We start from the raw sequence: 18359 nt of genomic DNA, 5'->3' as shown, positions 1-18359 counted from the left end.
TAGGTGTATTAGGTTGTGCATCCTTTTGCTTATCATTGTGATCTGGTACTAACAGACTTATATCATGTTGGCTATAAAGCATGTTTGCGTGTGTGTGTGTGTGTGTGTGTGTGTTTGTTTGGTGGGACAGGGGCGCCTAACCCTGGCGTTGTTTATGGGAACCCAAGCATAATTAGGAGGATTAGCAGAGAGGCAGCCCATTCTCATTATCCCTTTAGAGTGTCTCGCGCTCACGGAGGTTTTAATTACAGCAGGCCAATGAACTCCCCCCCATCCAAAGCTTTTGATCTTCAAAGGCACCCCCCTATGTCTGGGAGCACAAGCAGCTCCTAGGTGTCACAGATTTCAAGGTGTGCCTGCCTTTGGTAGGCAGGCAGAGAAAATGCATTCGCTTGCATGTCTACCCCAGTAAGAAAATTATGATTGATTCTCATCCAGCATCTAACTTTATATAGTCTTTAAGACATATAAAATGACTGGCAAGACATGAGTCGTATATTGTTTACCAAATCAGTAATACATTAAATAAATAATAGTGTTGTGTAACTTGGTCTGTATAAAATCACTGAATATGACAGACAAGTCTAAACAATTTAGTGAATTTAAAAAATATAATGTTTTGAATACTCTGTTCTTGTTTATGATGATAAGGATACTGTTTTGCTTTAAAGGGGTGGTTCAGGATTTTGGACATAAGACCTCATTTCCAAGTAAGCAAGTGTGATATATATCAGTGGAGACCGTTTTCAACACGTTTCATCCAGTCCTTCTAATTGCAGAGTTCGCAGGTGCTAGGCTAGCGCAAGTCAACGGTATGTGCTAGCCTGCCACTAAAGACAGTCTTACCCATTCCAAAGTACACCCGAGGCAAATTCCAGACAATCGATGTAAATGTCTGTGTTGATAGAATAGTGTGAGAAATACAACTACCCTCGCATCGCGTTGCAATAGTTATACTTTGATCCCTGAAATTGGTAGTAGTCATTTTGCATCTCAGCGGCGGACTGATATTACCAAGGCTACTACTAGGTATCCCCATTGGAGTGCGCTTTACTGTTTACTTTTCGGCGCAGTACTACTAACCGGAGCAAGTATAATTCCGCCGCTGCTAAGAAACTAGTCCCTCAAAATGTAATGCGATCGTTGAAATGCAAGGATAGAATAACGTTAGAAATAACACTATCAAAACAGACATTTACATCGATAGTCTGGCGTTATAATTTATTTGCCTCGGGTGTACTTTGGAGTGGGTAAAACTGTTTTTAGTGGCAGGCTAGCACATACCGTTGACTTGCGCTAGCCTAGCACCTGCGAACTCTGCAATTAGAAGGACTGGATGAAACGTGTTGAAAACGGTCTCCACTGATAAATATCACACTTGCTTACTTGGAAATGAGGTCCTATGTCCAAAATCCTGAACCACCCCTTTAAGCATGATAAGTGCTGTGACATTATAAGGTTTGAGAGTTTCATGAAAAAATACCTGCGATGTATAGAAAACATTTAAATTGTTGTATTTTGCTCAGCTGGGTTATTATGACTGCCGCGCAGCGAAGCGGCGGTCATATAGGTTTAGTCAGATTTTTTTTTTTTTCCGCATGCCCAAATTTCCGTCAATGATTCCCGGGACACTGAAAGACCGGGGTACACGAAACTTTGTGGGCATGTAACCCCACATGGATAGCATGGAACCCTTGTTTTTCGTTTTGATCTGTAGTAGAGCTTAGATCGGGCCCAAAAAATCAAGCCCGACCCTACCCGAGCCCGTGCACATTGTGCCCGAGCCCGACCCGGCCCGACACGTTAACTGTAATTATGAGCCCGAGCCCGATTTAAACCCGACATTTTTTAAATACGTGGGCCATTATAACTGACGTTCTCAACTACAATTCCGAGCTGTTTGAGCTACAGAAATCCGTTTAGAGGACATTGAAGGCTGGCTATCATTATTTCTGCCATGGCAAGCCTGCTTCATGTTCATCTTAAAGTATTTTTGCTGTCATAGGTGAACATCGTGCGCACTTAATGCACGCAAGCATACCTGACAAATGCATACCTCTGACTTTTCTCCAAACTTCCTCGAAGTTATTTCTCCTGTTTTCATTTTTTTTCTTTACATCTTCAAGCTTCACGTTGCACTTAAGCTACACAATACAGCACAGCAGGCCCGGTGTGATGTGTGCGAGTGGAGAAGCTGCGCATGACACGTGTTGCGCAGATGACATTACAATTGACATTTTGTAACTCTGAGCCTAACTTGTATAACTTTGTATACACTTGTTACTTAGGCCTACTTTGATAAATATAAAATATTTCTGAGTCTGACTATGGCATAGCTTTAGCTCCCCACCCAAGTAGGCTAATGATTAGAAGAAAAAAAAAAGCAAGCTTGATCAAGGACCCGGCCCGGCCCGGCCCGATGATAGTGGCTGGAAATATCGGCCCGACCTGGCCCGCGGGTCGGGTCGGGTCAAGTTCGGGCTCGGGCTCGGGCAGAGAATCTAAACTCTAATCTGTAGCCCCCCCCGCTGGACTGGACCCCCCGAAAGGAGGGCAGGGCAGACACAGTTTTCTGTGAATTTCTCGAGAACCGTAGGGTTTAGGAGGACCATTTTTTTTTGTATGTTGATCTCAAGGGGCCATGTCAACCCATTACATAACCACTCATTTCATGTATAGCGCCACCTAGTTAAACACAAAAAAGTAAAAATGAGGTGTTGTAATCGCAGGTATCTGTGACCTAACATAGTCAAAACTACACGAAATTGGAAGTGTAGGATCATTATGACACCCTCTGTATGCACGCCAAGTTTTGTGGAATTCCGTTCATGGGGGGCCACACAATAAATTCATTTATGTTACTATACACCAACTGGACTGTAGGTGGCTGGAGACAGTTTTCTGTGAATATCTCGAGAACCGTAGGGCCTAGGAGGTCCACCTTTTTTATGTATGTTGGTCTTAAGGGGGCATGTTAACCCATCCCATTACCACTTATTTCATGTATAGCGCCACCTAGTTAAAAATTAAAAAGCAAAAAATCAGGTGTTTTCATCACAATATCTCTGGCTGACAAGGTCAAAACTGCACGAAAATAAAAGTGTAGGATCATTATGACACCCTCCGAATGCATGCCAAGTTTTGTGTACTTTCGTTCATGGGGGGCCTTACAATAAAATAATTTATGTGTACATTTAGTGACATACACCAACAGGGATTCCCAGGACAGTGAAAAACCGGGGTACACAAAACTTGGTGGGCATGTAACCCCACATGGATAGCATGGAACCGTCGTTTTTTGTTTTGATCTGTAGCCCCCCCCGCTGGACTGGACCCCCCGAAAGGAGGGTAGGGCAGACACAGTTCTCTGTGAATATCTTGAGAACTGTAGGGCCTAGGATGACCATTTTTTTCCGTATGTTTGCCTCCAGGGGTCATGTTAACCCATTTGATGTGCACACATGTGCACAAACAGATACACACACACACACACACACATACATTCACAGTAATCATACGTATGACACATACTCACACAGTAGACATATGTACGGGCACATACGCAGGCACACACACAAGCACGCACACACACACACACACACACACACTCACACACACACACACATAACATAAACATAACACAAACAATCAAGAATTTCTCAGAATTATGAACAGACAAGATGGAGGTGGGGTTGTATAAAATGAATTTTACATGTGAAATCTATGCACTAATCATGTTTTGGTACTTGTTGTCTAGCAGATACCAGTAAGAATTGAGTGTGGATAATGCAATTTAGTGAGACAATTAGAATCATATAGGCCTTTCAGCGTGATTTATTTTTGTGGAAAAAATGTGCTGGACTGGGCGGCGGTCATATTTTGTACCGCTCTGCGGTACATCTAGTTGAAGACTAATTTGTTAGAATAATTTGACTAATCAGTTGAAAATATTCCCTACTTATCATGCCTAAAGCAAAAGTATCCTTAACATCGTAAACAATAACAGAGTATTCAAAACGTATTACTTTTCTTGACTAACACATCTTAAACAAACATGTCAATCTTATCTACTACAATTACAGTAACAATGCTTTCTTGTCTTTTCAATCACACTTAGCATAGGTCAGAAGTTACGTCTTTTCAAATTTGTCATAGCACTAATATGTCAGAAGTTAAGTTTTTTTAAGCAAGCCTTGAGGATGTAATAAGTGGCAAGGACAATCACTTTCAGGAACACAATTTTAATTTCCGGTTAATGAAAAGCGGCACCATAAAAAGGTGATTAGCAAATAGCCCTCTGATAAGAATGTCTGCTAATTCTGTGCATCAAAGGAGCTCCAGCCCTTCTGCGGCAGGAAGTAAGTGCCTATGCATCACACACAGCCTACAAAGCCTTGGGTTTTCACAAGCTATCTGCAGGACACAGCCAAGAGCCCACTGAAACTTCACAAGTGTTTATCGCTCCATAGACGCCACATTTCTGTCAGGATCCCAACTTGGTAGCTCACATTGTTCTGCTTTTATCAGTTCCCCTGCAGTAGAGGCAGGTCCAGCCTAGTCCCCTGTCTGGGGTGATGTGTGCCACATTTCACAGTTTATATGGTGGGCACAGAAACACGCTGTTGGGGCTTAGCATGTGTACAGTGTCAGAGGAATGGTGTACATTTGCATGTCACATTTATAAAACATATCATAAAGCATAATATGCAACCTTAAGATCAAATATAACAATTGTTTCCTCTGACACCCAACATGTACAAAAAAGTCATACAGCCGAACTTTCTCTCCACTTTCTGATCTTCAGCCAAATATTTTCTTATCTCTTTTATCTTTTAAACTCTTTTAAAATCCATTTGCACTCTTCGGCTGCCTAAGTAGGTGCTCTCACAGTTATGATCAGTGTTGGGCAAGTTACTTCAAAAGCGTAATGCATTATTTATTACTTGTTACTGTCATCTCAAAGGAATTTGTTACATTACAATATTACTGTCTTTGAATTGTAAGGCATTACACTATGTTTACATTATTTTCACCAAAATAACAGGAAATATGGATTTGGTGTTCTCAATAGATCTTCATGTGTTCAATGCAGCTCATTACACGGCAGGAGGTGATGTGGTATGGCATAAGGACTGAGCTAGGCTTAAGGCTAACAAAAGAACAATATAATGGTTGCAGTTATGGCTCATGGGACAATGTAGGCCTCAAAGGCCAAAGGTCACTCACAACTTAATATAGTAAAATATAGCCATAGTGAAATTGTATGTTGACTTTAAAATGTTCTAATCATTTCTGGTTGCCTTTCCTTCCACTTACAGTGGTGTAGACTTAATGCAAATAGTTTGAGAATAATGGCTACGATCTTTGTCTGTAAAAGCAACATTTTAGTTATTCTCACTGCTTGAAATGAGAAGTATAGCCTAAACATGTTAGATCTGTTGCATGAATGGAAGAGATAACTCAAATTCCCTTTCTACAGTCATCTAAACAAGGCAATCATATTCAGGACCAGCATAGATGACTTTTTTTAATTCTTGGATAAGCTTCTCTGCATGGTGCCAATTGAGCATTTCTCAATTTTGGATTAAAAAGAAAAGTAACTTCAGTTACTGAGAATTGTACCGAGTAAAATATTACGGAAATTTTATTGGTAATGCCTTACATTACTGCATTACAGCAAAAAGCAATGCATTACTGTAATTACATTACTTTTTTAATGCATTATTCCCAACACTGGTTATGATTGAGATTGCGATCACATACTGGCGTTGAAAGTCCATCACATGTCCATGTATGTTATTCATGAGAAAGAAATGGTGGTGAGTGAATATATCTCCCCTGGCGTCTTATCCAGTTACATGATTGGTGTGAGGCTTTGGGAGAAAACAGCAACACAAGTTGGTCACTCTTTTTTTTATCCTCTTTATGTCTGTGGTAGTTATTGATTGCGGTCGGACGGGGTGATTGATTTTCCCAGTGTCCTGCCTGTTTGACTTTCTTAGGACCCATATCTCATATCTCATACCCCCTCACACACACACAAACACACACACACACACATACACACACACACTTCCTAACCCCACAGATGTCTTTCATGTTGTATTTCATGTTGCACTACAAAGGGGAGGAAGTAGCTTTGCTGCTCGAATGGAGATGGTACAAATGGTTCTTTCATTCACCCCATCATATACTGTACGTCCTAGGCTGTTATTATCTTTTGTTTCAGGGGGAAAGCATGTTTCCTGCATGGGGCTTTTGGATTCAGGCTACATGCTGTGAAAGTAAGCCAAACTCATTTGATTTCACTTAATTAAAACATTAGTAAAATCATATGCATGCATTAACACACCATTGACATAGACCACACAATCTGCAATGCCTGGAATCTGTCAACGTTTTTTTAGCTCCTCTACAAAGCACTGGGGCCGACATGTTTTCTTTATTCGCTTTTTCTTGATGCATCTCATATATGCGTATGAGAAATCCAATGTTCCGTCTATTTCTGCTCAGCAGAGGCCTTGATGAAACGAGGCCAGCCTGTGACAGAGTGAGAAAGAGTGGTATGGGAATCACGTTAGTTTCTGTGAAATCAGGACACTCTCTTCTCTCTTCCCCATCTTCCTAGAGGCACTTTGCTTTTCTGTGTGTGTTGGCCAGACTATAGTGCTGCTGTGCCTTGATACAGTATATCCCAACATACACACGGAACAAAGCCAGGCCACACACAAAGATGAACTGATTCTATCTTTCTCTGATGTAGCTGATGGCTAGTTGTTTTTTTGCCAAATAAATATCACCATGTTTCATTAAATGTTCTTTGTTTCAGCATTACATTTGGCTCAGAGGTGTCATAAATCGAAGTCTGAGGCTCTCTTGTCGAAGAATTACCCATTTCAGTGTGTGGGTGAGACAGTGTAGATGTAACTTAATGTCAGCATGATGCTAATTTCATTAATCATTTAACTATATTTTTTATTGTATTGCCAAGCAATGAGTAGATGTGTTGAAAGAGTAGGAGTTTTTGGACTAAGTGTTATGATCATCTGAAATTGAAATAGTGAGCATCTCCTCTCTTCACCACATCATGTCTTTAGCTGCAAAGTTTGAAGCTGCCTGTGGAGGACTGTCAGAGACTCAAAGTTCTTTGCTCAGTTCACACGTACGCACACACGCACGCACGCACGCACACACACACACACACACACACACACACACACAGAGAGAGAGAGAGAGTGAATGTGATTTCAAAAATGCTTTTTCATCTTTTAATACTAATTTATTTATGGCGGTAAAAAGAATAGACAATGATACTACTTCAATTTTGTGGTGAAGATTGTGAAGATTTTGTGTTGCTCTTGGACTCATTATGTTATAGCCTATGTTTTTCATCATTGTGCACTTCGTTGATATCTATATGAAATATTCATATCACAGCTTTCGTAAAAGATGGCTAGGAGAGTGATAAAACAATATGGAGCGTCTTGTGAGCACATTGAACACATGGTATCCCTTATGTGTAATATTACAAATACCAAAGACAAAAACATCCTAATTGAAAACCATAAAACTGACTATTACTGAAATAAGATGTTTTTTTGACTTGTGTGTGGCCATTCCAAATTGCTAAAATATCAGAAACTTGTTAGCCAACTTGTTATTCGTTTGTTTGGGAGTCTGCAACAGTGTGGGCCAAGCAAGTCAAATTCGAAATGACCAGCAAAGTACTTGTTCCTGTACCTGTACCTGTATTTGAAGATGGCAATGTCACATGTAACCAGGGGTGTAGTGGTAAAATAAGAGCTGGGTAAACTGAATTCTGTGATCACTGTAAGGTGGACTGCGCCATGCAGTATCGGATTTTTAAAAAATAATTCAGAACATGTTTGATCATGGTGGAGGTTATTGTCCAATGTTTATAACAATACCAGTGGTATTAAATGGTTCCTAGAGCATTGATGAATCTACATATTGTGAATGTGGATAATACAGAGCGGTTTTATAATGTTAAAAGTTGCAACTGGTGAATAAACTCTTTTGGGAGGTGGATTCTGAAATGTCAGATGTGGATAAATGGCGTTTACTTGCGCATAGCCTCCTCTATACAAAACAAAGCATTCTGTGTTTGATCATATCCATCCAAAAATAATTGCATATTTGCATGTAAGTGTACTGTATCATTCCTTGCAGGCCTTGCATGAATAATTCTGTCTTGTGTGCATACAGTATGTGTGGGGAGCATGGGCGCATGCTTGTGCATTATTATACTTATACTATTTTTATGTGTATGAACATGTGTGCATACTGTATGATGAATTGTACAGCTTGTATGAACATTCTATTCTTTCCAAGTGTGTGCATGTACATGTGTTTGTGTGTGTGTGTGTGAGAGTGTGTGCATGTACATGTGTTTGTGTGCATATGTGTGTGTCATATACTGTATGTGTTCATGTGTGTTTTCATATATGTGTATACAGTATGTACATGAATGTGTACCGTATCATCACCACTGCATGAATATTGCTGTTTTGTGTGCATTTGTGTGTGTGTGTGTGTGTGAATGTGAGTTTGTATGTGTGTGTGTGTGTGGTGGTGGGGGGGGGGGGCTGTGTATCTATTTTTATGTGTGCATGTGTGTATACTGTATGATGAACTATAAAGCTTGCATTAACATCCTGTTGTGTGTGAGTGTATCTGTGTGTGTGTGTGTGTGTATGAGTGAGTGAATGTGTGTTTGTGTGTGAGTGCGAGTGTGTGTGTGGGGTGGGGTGGGGTGCGTGTGTATTATAGCATGAGTCTATTTTTATGTGTATGTATACTGTATGTGCATGTGTGCATGATGAACTAAGCTTGAATAAAGCTTGCATTAACATCCTGTTGTGTGGAAGTGTGTGAGTGTATCTCTCTCTGTGTGTGTGTGTGTGTGTGCATGTGTGGCGTGTGTGTGTGTGTGTGTGTGTGTGTGTTTGCAGTGAGGGTCTAGCTGAGCAGGAGGTGAGGCGTGTCAGATGTCAGAGGACCATGTGTCCGGTGATGGCCAGAGATGGCTCCTGGCCCTGGCGGCAGACAGCAGGACCTCGCACCTGAGAATCCACAGGAGGTGTGTTTGTGTGTGTGTGTGTGTGTGTGTGCGTGTGTGTGTGTGAGTCATCCCAACAGCTTTGTGCTGTCCCCACAGCTGACATACCATCTCTTGGTCCCTCTTATATCCTGTCCAGCTATTTATCCACCACTGAAAAGCCTTGTGTGTGTGTGTGTGTTTTATATTTTCTGTAAAAAATATATATATATATAAAACACTACAGTGAATTGCTTCTGTCTTCATGGCTTGTGTGGAGTATAACTTCACAGTTGCTCTCTAAGCTGGTGGCATGTTAGAGCTGACAAGAGCACACTTATTATTGCAATTAAGAGTGGAGCACCACAACACATCCTTCATACCTGAGCAACAGGTCAGCTTGAGCCAGCAAGAAAAGAGTAAATACACATTATGGACTACTTTTTTCATTTGTGATTATGTGGGTACGTAACAAAAGCAAAAAGAGGACACTGTGTACAAAAGCAGGAAGGAGAAAAATGGTCTCTGCACTTAACACTACATTTGTTCGTTTAGGACCTCTGCTATACAAATAAATGTAATTTCTTTGCACTTACCTCTTAAAATTTGACAAAGATACTTTGTTTTGTAAAAACAATTCAATAAAACCCTGAAAAAACTTTGCTCAGAAACCACACAAAAGCAACACAATGCATCAAATTGCCACCTTTTGAGGTATGCTATGAGATAAACACCCCGGTCATTCCCACACACCATCCTGTGCATTATGTAGTTCTGTGGTTTGGGTACAAACACCCAGCGGAAATGACAGACAAGCCTTCACAACAAAATGGTGTCAACAAATTGCCAAAATACACCAGTTAGTATGTTAGCACGCTTTTATCAGTGCCAACTGAGCAATTGGTGGTGTGGTGTGTTCAAGAATCTCCATGCTTTTTCAAATAGCTCGCGTGTTACTTGAAGTGTTGCATGAAAACATTATAGTGCTTCTTAAACTGGAAACTAACCTTTACACAGCCACAACTATTTCATTGCACTCTTAAGACAAATGTGTTGAAAACAACACAACTTGAACACAGTTAGTGTTGTTTCCAACACATTCGTTTTAGAAGTGTGGTTGTTTATTTTTTACTCTTTTTACTCAGAGCTACAGCAGTTGTGCTGACCGTTAAAAAACCCAGAAACAGTCCGTATATTCAGCAATACACTCCTACAGCAGTGTCCATTTGTCATCACTGGTGGGCTGATTTGATACTAAAATGGGGACATTTAGCATGGACTGCCTATACATGAATATGAACAAGTCCAAGTCCTCTAAAAGTTTAGGCTTGGGTGAGTGGGTGACTAGATTATGTGTAGGAATTCCACCTTTCATCAGTTTTAAAGGTTACTCGTACTCAGTTAGCGTTAAGAGTATTATTATATTTCTCTAAAACTTACACAAGGGCTCCAATCTGTGCCATAGTGCCATGCCAGGTATTGCAGGTGGGCATCAGCAAGGCCAGACTCCATTCTCCATAAGTCAGTGTAGGATCAAAATGAGTTTGAAGCCAGTATTGTAAGGTAAAAGGAACTACACTATGTTGTTATAAATCACAGCTTAGGCTATGCACTAGAGTAATTTGTTTTTATCTTTGAAAATATTGCAGGTATTCTCTATGCAATCTGGCAGGCATTGATATGCTTTTAATCTTGTGCTCACTTGATAGCATCTCAAATTCCACTGAAAATTTTATATCTGAAAAGAACACAATTAACACTAAATGCTCATGATTAGATCAATGTTTTATGCTTTTTGAGTTTTTGCTCAAGAAAAATGACTACAGCCTGATCAGCAAACAAATAATAGGATATGGAATGCCCTCTGAATAATAATTCCATGATTTTGGAACTTTTAAAACACTCTCATTCAACATAGTTGAATTTGCCAATCACCTTAACCAACATAAGGTGTTGGAAATGTTTTTAAGATTGCTGAAAAAAGCACTTGCGCCACAGACGCACGCACACACACACAATATGTAAGTAAGTATAAGTATATGAGTATATATACTCTTTTGATCCCGTGGAAATTTGGTCTCTGCATTTATCCCAATCCGTGAATTAGTGAAACACACTCAGCACACAGTGAACACACAGTGAGGTGAAGCACACACTAATCCCGGCGCAGTGAGCTGCTGCCTGCAACAACAGCGGCGCTCGGGGATCAGTGAGGGGTTAGGTGGTGCCTCCCTCCGGTTACAGGTCCGAAGCACTAACCAGTAGGCCATGGCTGCCCCATGTAACTAATTACATCCCTTAAGGTTACAGTAATTTCCTGTGTATTAGCCACACTATGTTTATGCATGACAACAGCATAAAAACAAAATAAAATCAGGTATTGACCACACCCATGTACTAACCACAGTGCCCAATGGCAGATTGCACTTTAATCAGAATGGAGAATGAATAAGAGAATTGCATTCCTATGTATAGGCAGCTCCCGTGTTTACAAAAGCAATGTATAAACCTTGTTTAATAAGCAAATGATGGTACTAGAAAACACAATTATGTTTCCTTCATTACTGAATATTTCTTTGTTATGCAGGGAAATTGGCAGTACTAACTGTGACATCAGCTGGCTCATTATAATATTACTTACTTAATTACTTACTATTTTGTTTCCAGTCAAATATTATACTACTCATTCACAAAAGGAAACCCTGGTTCATGTCCTCTATCAGAAAATGAAAGGTTAGGTTGAACAACAAATTGTCAACCAGAGGCAAAAAATATGAATGAAGTCTAATCAGCGTGATAATCAGCAGTGTTTGGAAAAAGGAACATGTCCTTAAATGAACTGGCAGGTAATGAAGTGGTAGTCGGATGATTGCTCAGAGAAGTTGCCTCTGTGAATCATTAATGAAGTGGTTGAGTATCCCTCCAAAAAGAGCAGTGGAGAGGCTTTGAGAGTTACCAACCAATCAGACCCGTATTCAGGTCTTTCAACAAAAATTGGAGGTTGATGGAACTGAGTATTGGTGTTTCCCTGTAGTGCCACATCTAAACTATGACATCTGTTACTTAGTGACATTTGTAACTGAGCTCTTTTGTCTTAACAATAACATATCTTTGGTCAGTCTAGCTTAGTTTAGCATTCAAAGGGGTAGTGTGAAAGCCGGATATGTTGGGTGCTTATTTGCCCTCGCCCTGAGATAGCCTCTTTCCTGCTATGGCCAACCCTTCCCCTTTACCTTTTGTCCACTTCTCCCCCAGAGGACTAGATCTCTGTTTCCCGAGGTCACAGAGTACTAAAAAACTAAAAAAATAAATTGGTGCTACCTAGCTCGAGTTGCTGCAGCCAACAGCTAGAGCAGCCAGACAACTAGTGCTACACTCTGGGGGCATCTTTAAAAACATGCCCCAGAGTATTGCCATAGCCATAGCTAAGCTAACCCCACATCCTATTGTCTCCTATTCCTGGCATAAACTTGAAAACACACCTCACAATCTATGTCACTTCCTGTTGACCAAATAAAACATCAATCAATTTCTTCCCATTGTTGGGTAGCCATTTCTCTGAGCACTACACTGAGGGTGACTCAACACTGGAATAAACTCCAAAATCAACGACTTACCCTCTTCTGGTACTTCATACAAATTGGTGTTATTCAGCAATTACAAATTGGTGTTATTCAGCAATTCCATCAAGGTGAAAGAGGAAGGTGCTTAGGAGGGGGGCTGAGAGATTTGCTGTGTGTGTGTGTGTGTAAAGTCCAGCCAGGCTAAACTTCTGCCTGCCGAGATCTCAGAGTGCTCACCATGCTTGAATGATTACAAAAAGACAGCTTCCAAAGGTCCAAGGTGCTAAAATGGTGCCTTCAAGTGAGCGTTCACATGTTGGAAGATATCTAAATGACTGACATATTCTCTATTCACTGCTACGGACTGGGTGAAGGAAGTGAAGGCAATTGACCTGTCGCTAAGCCCCGCCCCCCATTGTTACCGTATGAAAACTCGGACAAACAAACCAGACTTGATTAGAAATACATTGTGGACAATGGCAGCTGACAGTATATGAAAGCAGGCTTTGAGGAAGTTTTGGTCGATAAAAGGATTTACTTTCCTCCAGAAGCTATCAAAAGGGACTTAATTATGCTATGGAGGGGTGTATTCAAAACTTTAGAATACATACAAGGTGACAAGCAGTTGTGGCGAGTAGCCGTGCAAATCCCACTGACGTTAATGTTAGCTAGCTAGCTAGTGGAAGATTGATACTAAGATATGTTAGGTTACGTTAATATTTGATGTAGTAAGAATATAGTAGTTGAAAATGAGCATTTTCATCTTGGGATTTAACAGGGAACCTGTGCCCACGTTGTTGGCTTAGTTGCCTACATTACGTCGAGCTGTTGCAAACGCGAGAGACGTCCGGTAGGCTACTTTTGATGAAAATATACCCCGTTTTCTAGCCTCTCGGGGTACCGGTGTTACATGGCAACTGGCTCCCATGTTAACTGGCTGCGTTGATGACGTTTCATGATTGATGACGAGTCTTTGCCAGATGTGGCCGCTTGCAGATTTGTCACTTTCTGATATAGGCCTACTAGCCTGGCCCTTACCGCCTGTGACTACGAATTCTCTTCGTCATACAGTCTGGAACAAAGTAATAATAATCTGTCTCCGTAATGGGCGGATGCTTATTTTGAGGTTTAAAATCATTGGAGTTCCCTTAACCAATCAGCAACGTTTGGTAATGATGTGTGCTGTGAGCCGGAGTTCAGGCTTTGACGCTTACCACTTCCGCTTCAGGCTCTTCTGCTCTCAGTAGTAAACAGACCGCTGGCTAGTATGCAGGCTACCTGACCGCTAGGGCAGTCTCTTCGTAGTGGATATATCTCTAACTTGCGCCAGCCACAGACCGAGAGTTGTATACCAAAAGCGTCACGTCGCCGAGATTATATCAGCTCTTGTCACACGCCAGTTTTCCCTGTTATCTCTTCTCGCCGCTTATCAGGCGATTGTTGTTCTACGCAGCCCGATGACTTCGTCGGAGCTTACTTTGTTCTCCACGGGCTGTTCAGACTACACTCTCGGATAAATTGGATTGTACTGACGACTTACGTGTTATTTAACCTGGAGCTTGCCTCGGCATAAAACAACGCAGCCTACCTTGAGCCACGCTCGGTGACTGGCTAACGTTACTGTCCACAAGCACGGTAGCCTCGCCTGGAGCCCAGCTCGGCCACAGGCTAGCCTCTGTCAAACACAAACACGGAGCGGTTTACCTTGAGCCCAGTTCAGTAACCGCTAGTCCCAGTCAAGCACAATCACAGCAGCCTTATCTTGAGCTCCGCTCGGTAACAGGCTAGCTCACGTCAAGACACACCGCCTCGCCTTGAGCCCCGCTCGGTAGGGTAGCTAACATTCCATTCCTTAAGTAGGCCTAGGCCTATGCCGCATTGATTTTGTTAAGGTAATTTGAGAGTAGGGGGGAGAATAACGAGCAGCAAACGTTTATTTGAAAACATGATAAGTAGTGATGCATGTAGTAGCCTACACTTGTGCGTTTAGGTTTAGCTATCACCATCTGATAAATCAAACTTTTCCCAAAGCCAGTTGGAAGGAGAGTTATAAGACGTCCTTGCCATTTATAAAATTGACAAGACAAGCCTCTTGTTCCTGCTTTAATTGCGTAATGCCCTCGAGAGTTGAGACAACTTCGTGGATAGCTTCTAGCGTCTCTTCCTCCGTCGCCATTGTTGCTATGCTGTTGAACTACAAGCTTCGCTGGACTACAAGCAACTCGGCAGGCAAGTTCCGCGTCATCACTCAACTGTTCGCTGATTGGCGCGGTCGTACGCGAACCGCATACTGTCGGTTGGGCCAGACTACGTGCAAGGCTGAAATCAAATTTTGGCCGGAAGTACGTAGGATGGTAACACCAGGCTATAGGCCTACTAGAGACACACACAAATATGCATGACATGTTTAAAAGTCAAAATTGTATGTAGTACTACCAGTGCTTAATTTGTAAAGTGGGAGGTGCCGGAGCGCATAGGGGGGGTGGATCCGGCGACTCAAAACGGGGATTTGAGGTTACGGACCAACAACAAAAAAAACCTGCGTACATAGCTCTGACTAAAAAAAACTAAACAACGCGGTGTGTACACCAGGGCAATGTTTATTAACTTCAGAACTTGCAACACTGCACTTCATGGGTGTAAAATGTAAAAAATTTAAATAAAAAAAACAGCAATTATCCATTATCAAATTATCGGAAAAAACTAGACAAACATTCTACGCATAGGCCGAAATAAAAACATATGGGCTATAGTATGCTATATATTGCAATGATGAAAACCCAGTAATCAATAATCAACTAGATACAGCGTGGAATGATTAATAATTTCTGATTGACACATCTGAATACCTATCTGAACCCCTATTCCCCCCCGGACACCTCCCCCCAATCAAAACACATCGAAACTGACACATAATATGACACAGAGAGGGAGCGGGAGACACAAACACTCACGCGCGCACACACAAGCGCGCACACAGACCGGGAAAACAGGAGATACAGGGGAACCAACAAAACAGTCCAACAAGGGGCTAATAGCCTCGGCGCTAAAGTATGCTATATATTGCAATCATGACCACCCACACCCAGTAGGCCTAATCAATGATCAACTAGATACAGCGTGGAAGCGCAATTTCTTCCTACTGTAGCCTAGGCCTACTTGTCCAAAATGGCCCATACAGCATCCAGACCCCCGGCCTCCATTACCCTGCTTCTTTCTCTACACCTATGTCCTTTAAAAATCCATGACCTCACGTAAGGAAGGGGGTTGAACCGGGCAAGCGGCGGGCCGACAAGGCAAATGGGGAGGAGATGGTAGAGGTGGTATTCCCTGAAAGCCCTGATGACATTCCGCGGGCTATCGATGCAAAACTGCTGGCAGAGCATCTCAACTTCTCTCTCCCCGAACAGCGCGTCACCCTCCTGTGGCCAATATTGTGGATAAAGCACTTTAGCACTCGATTAGCTTGTTGTATCCTGTTTGGTCTTTCCCCTATTTCTAAAGACTAATAAGAAAGATATTAACATTGAACACTACACAAACAGTAATTTATTTATTTTTCGTTTAGGCGAAAAAAGGTTCCGGATCCAACGTCGTACTACATGCACTGGACCATGAACATGCAACCCAAAAAACAAACACCTAAATAGCATAAATCAACTTCACATGGGCATTGAACCACGAATAATTAATTGACTTTGCTTGGTAATCAGACGTCTATCCACTTGCGCCACGAACCAGCTGACGGCACTCACAGAAATTGACTTCAGTTGTATGATTAAAAGAAGTCAGCTAACGTTGTTATACTTGTAACAAGTTAACATAGCTGTTCATGTTATCTGGCTACCATGTTATCATGCTACCGTTGCCCAAGCCATTAAGTAGGCCTTCAGAGTATCATGGTTAAGTTTTACAAACGTTTCACTGAGGTTAGGCTGTGGCCGCCCCTATCTGAAGTGTCTGTAGAGCCACATGAACGTCAGCAAATAAATCAAATAAAATGCGTTGCCTAATTGTGTATCCTTTTGCCCAGCCTATTCTTTTAAGAATTCAGTTCATGAAACAGGCATTGAAACGCACCCTGCAATGGTCAGGAGAAGTCTATAACGTGTCCATATTTTACACAAAATTTGCGCACAGGGAGAGTCAAAACTCTTAGGCTTATAGGCTATTAACGTTAATGTTACTGACATGTAAACATGGGTTTGATGTTTTTTTGATACTTTATTTCCTAATTCTCGCGTTGGGTGCTTCTCCTGTGGTGCAACAGGTTAATGCCTACATTGCTTTTTCACGCAGTCGACATGGGTTCAGTCCTCTCCATCACACGTTTTTTTTTAATTATTATTTATTTATTTTTAGACCAGCAACGCTTCCTTAATTTAGGCTACAGATACTAGGTGGCCACAGAGAGCATGACCAGCAGTCAGTGAAATGTTTGAAAACTTAACCATGGTACTTTGAAGACCTACTGGCTTGGGCAACTGCTGTAGCAAGACAACCCCATCAGCCGTGTTAACTTGCTACAATCATTACCTGACTTCTTCTAATTGTCTAAGTCAAGTAAATTGCACTATGACTTATCAGCTGGTTCGTGGCTCAAGTACGTAGATGAATGGTTATCATTTAAGAGGTTTCATTTAGGAAGCAGGTTCGATACCCACGTGGAGTTATTATTAGGCTGTTTAGGTATTAATTTTTTTGGTGGCATATTTATGGTCCAGTGCATGTAGCGTACTACAGACAATTTTGACATTTAAATATGTCATGCATAGTTGTATTTGTTCGTCTCCAGTTTTCACCAGAAAGTGACAAATCTGCAAGCGGCCACACCTGTCAAAGAAACGTCACCCACGCAGCCAGTTAACATGGGTGCCAGTTGCCATGTAACACCGGCTATCAGTATTACACGTCCCCAATGCAAAACGTTTGACCATGGTTATCCGTCGGGGTTTTTTGAGTTAATAAACTCCATAAATAACCAATAATTTGTCATTTTATGCCTGCCCCGTTGTTTCCTATTGAGTTATCCGAGCTGATGTCCGAGTCCCGTTGAGGCTGGACTGTCATTGGCTCATCAGCGTTCTAAGGGTGGCGCTTAGCGACAGGTCAATTGACCGATCCCAAGCCCCGCCCCCTTTTACTATGTCACAATGAGGACTTCGGAGGACCTCGGTCAACCTCGGTCAATTTTGAATTTTCTAGTGTCCGTTCTGTATGACAATACGCCAGTTATGCGAATGCTATAATGCTTCTTTTGCGAGTAACCTAAGTAACTAAATAACTAAAGAGCTCAAAAAGGTTCAAAGATAAGCCTGAGATACTTGTAGAAGTGACATCCGATATCCTGACCGTGTGAAACGTTAACACACATAGGCCTAACTTTGCATAACTTTGGATAGGCTGCTACTGTGAAATCTGTGTGTGTAGCCTACGAAAATGTTCCCTTTTCACAGGAACATTTCATGTTTTTGTTACACACAAAAACATAACTAAATCTGGTTTCCACTGATGAAACGACAACATAAGCCTACGCAAAAAAATATACCTACCTTGCAGGAACTGAACTCGCACATTCATACGATTGGAAGACGCGCAAAAGGCTACACCTTCAATCACGTATCGCATTACACACATCAAGAACATACTTTCAGCTTTGCTACATTGCCATGTTTAACTTGGGATAGAAGACTGTTGACAGAAATAGGCTAATGATCATTTTTTCAACAAACGCAATA

This window comes from Alosa pseudoharengus, unplaced genomic scaffold, assembly GCF_046254945.1.
Source record: "Alosa pseudoharengus isolate Yale_2024_CS ecotype anadromous, Long Island Sound unplaced genomic scaffold, YU_APseudo_1.1 YU_APseudo_1.1_scf_10, whole genome shotgun sequence".
Lineage (NCBI taxonomy): Eukaryota > Metazoa > Chordata > Actinopteri > Clupeiformes > Clupeidae > Alosa > Alosa pseudoharengus.
This window is presented reverse-complemented; position numbering follows the sequence as displayed.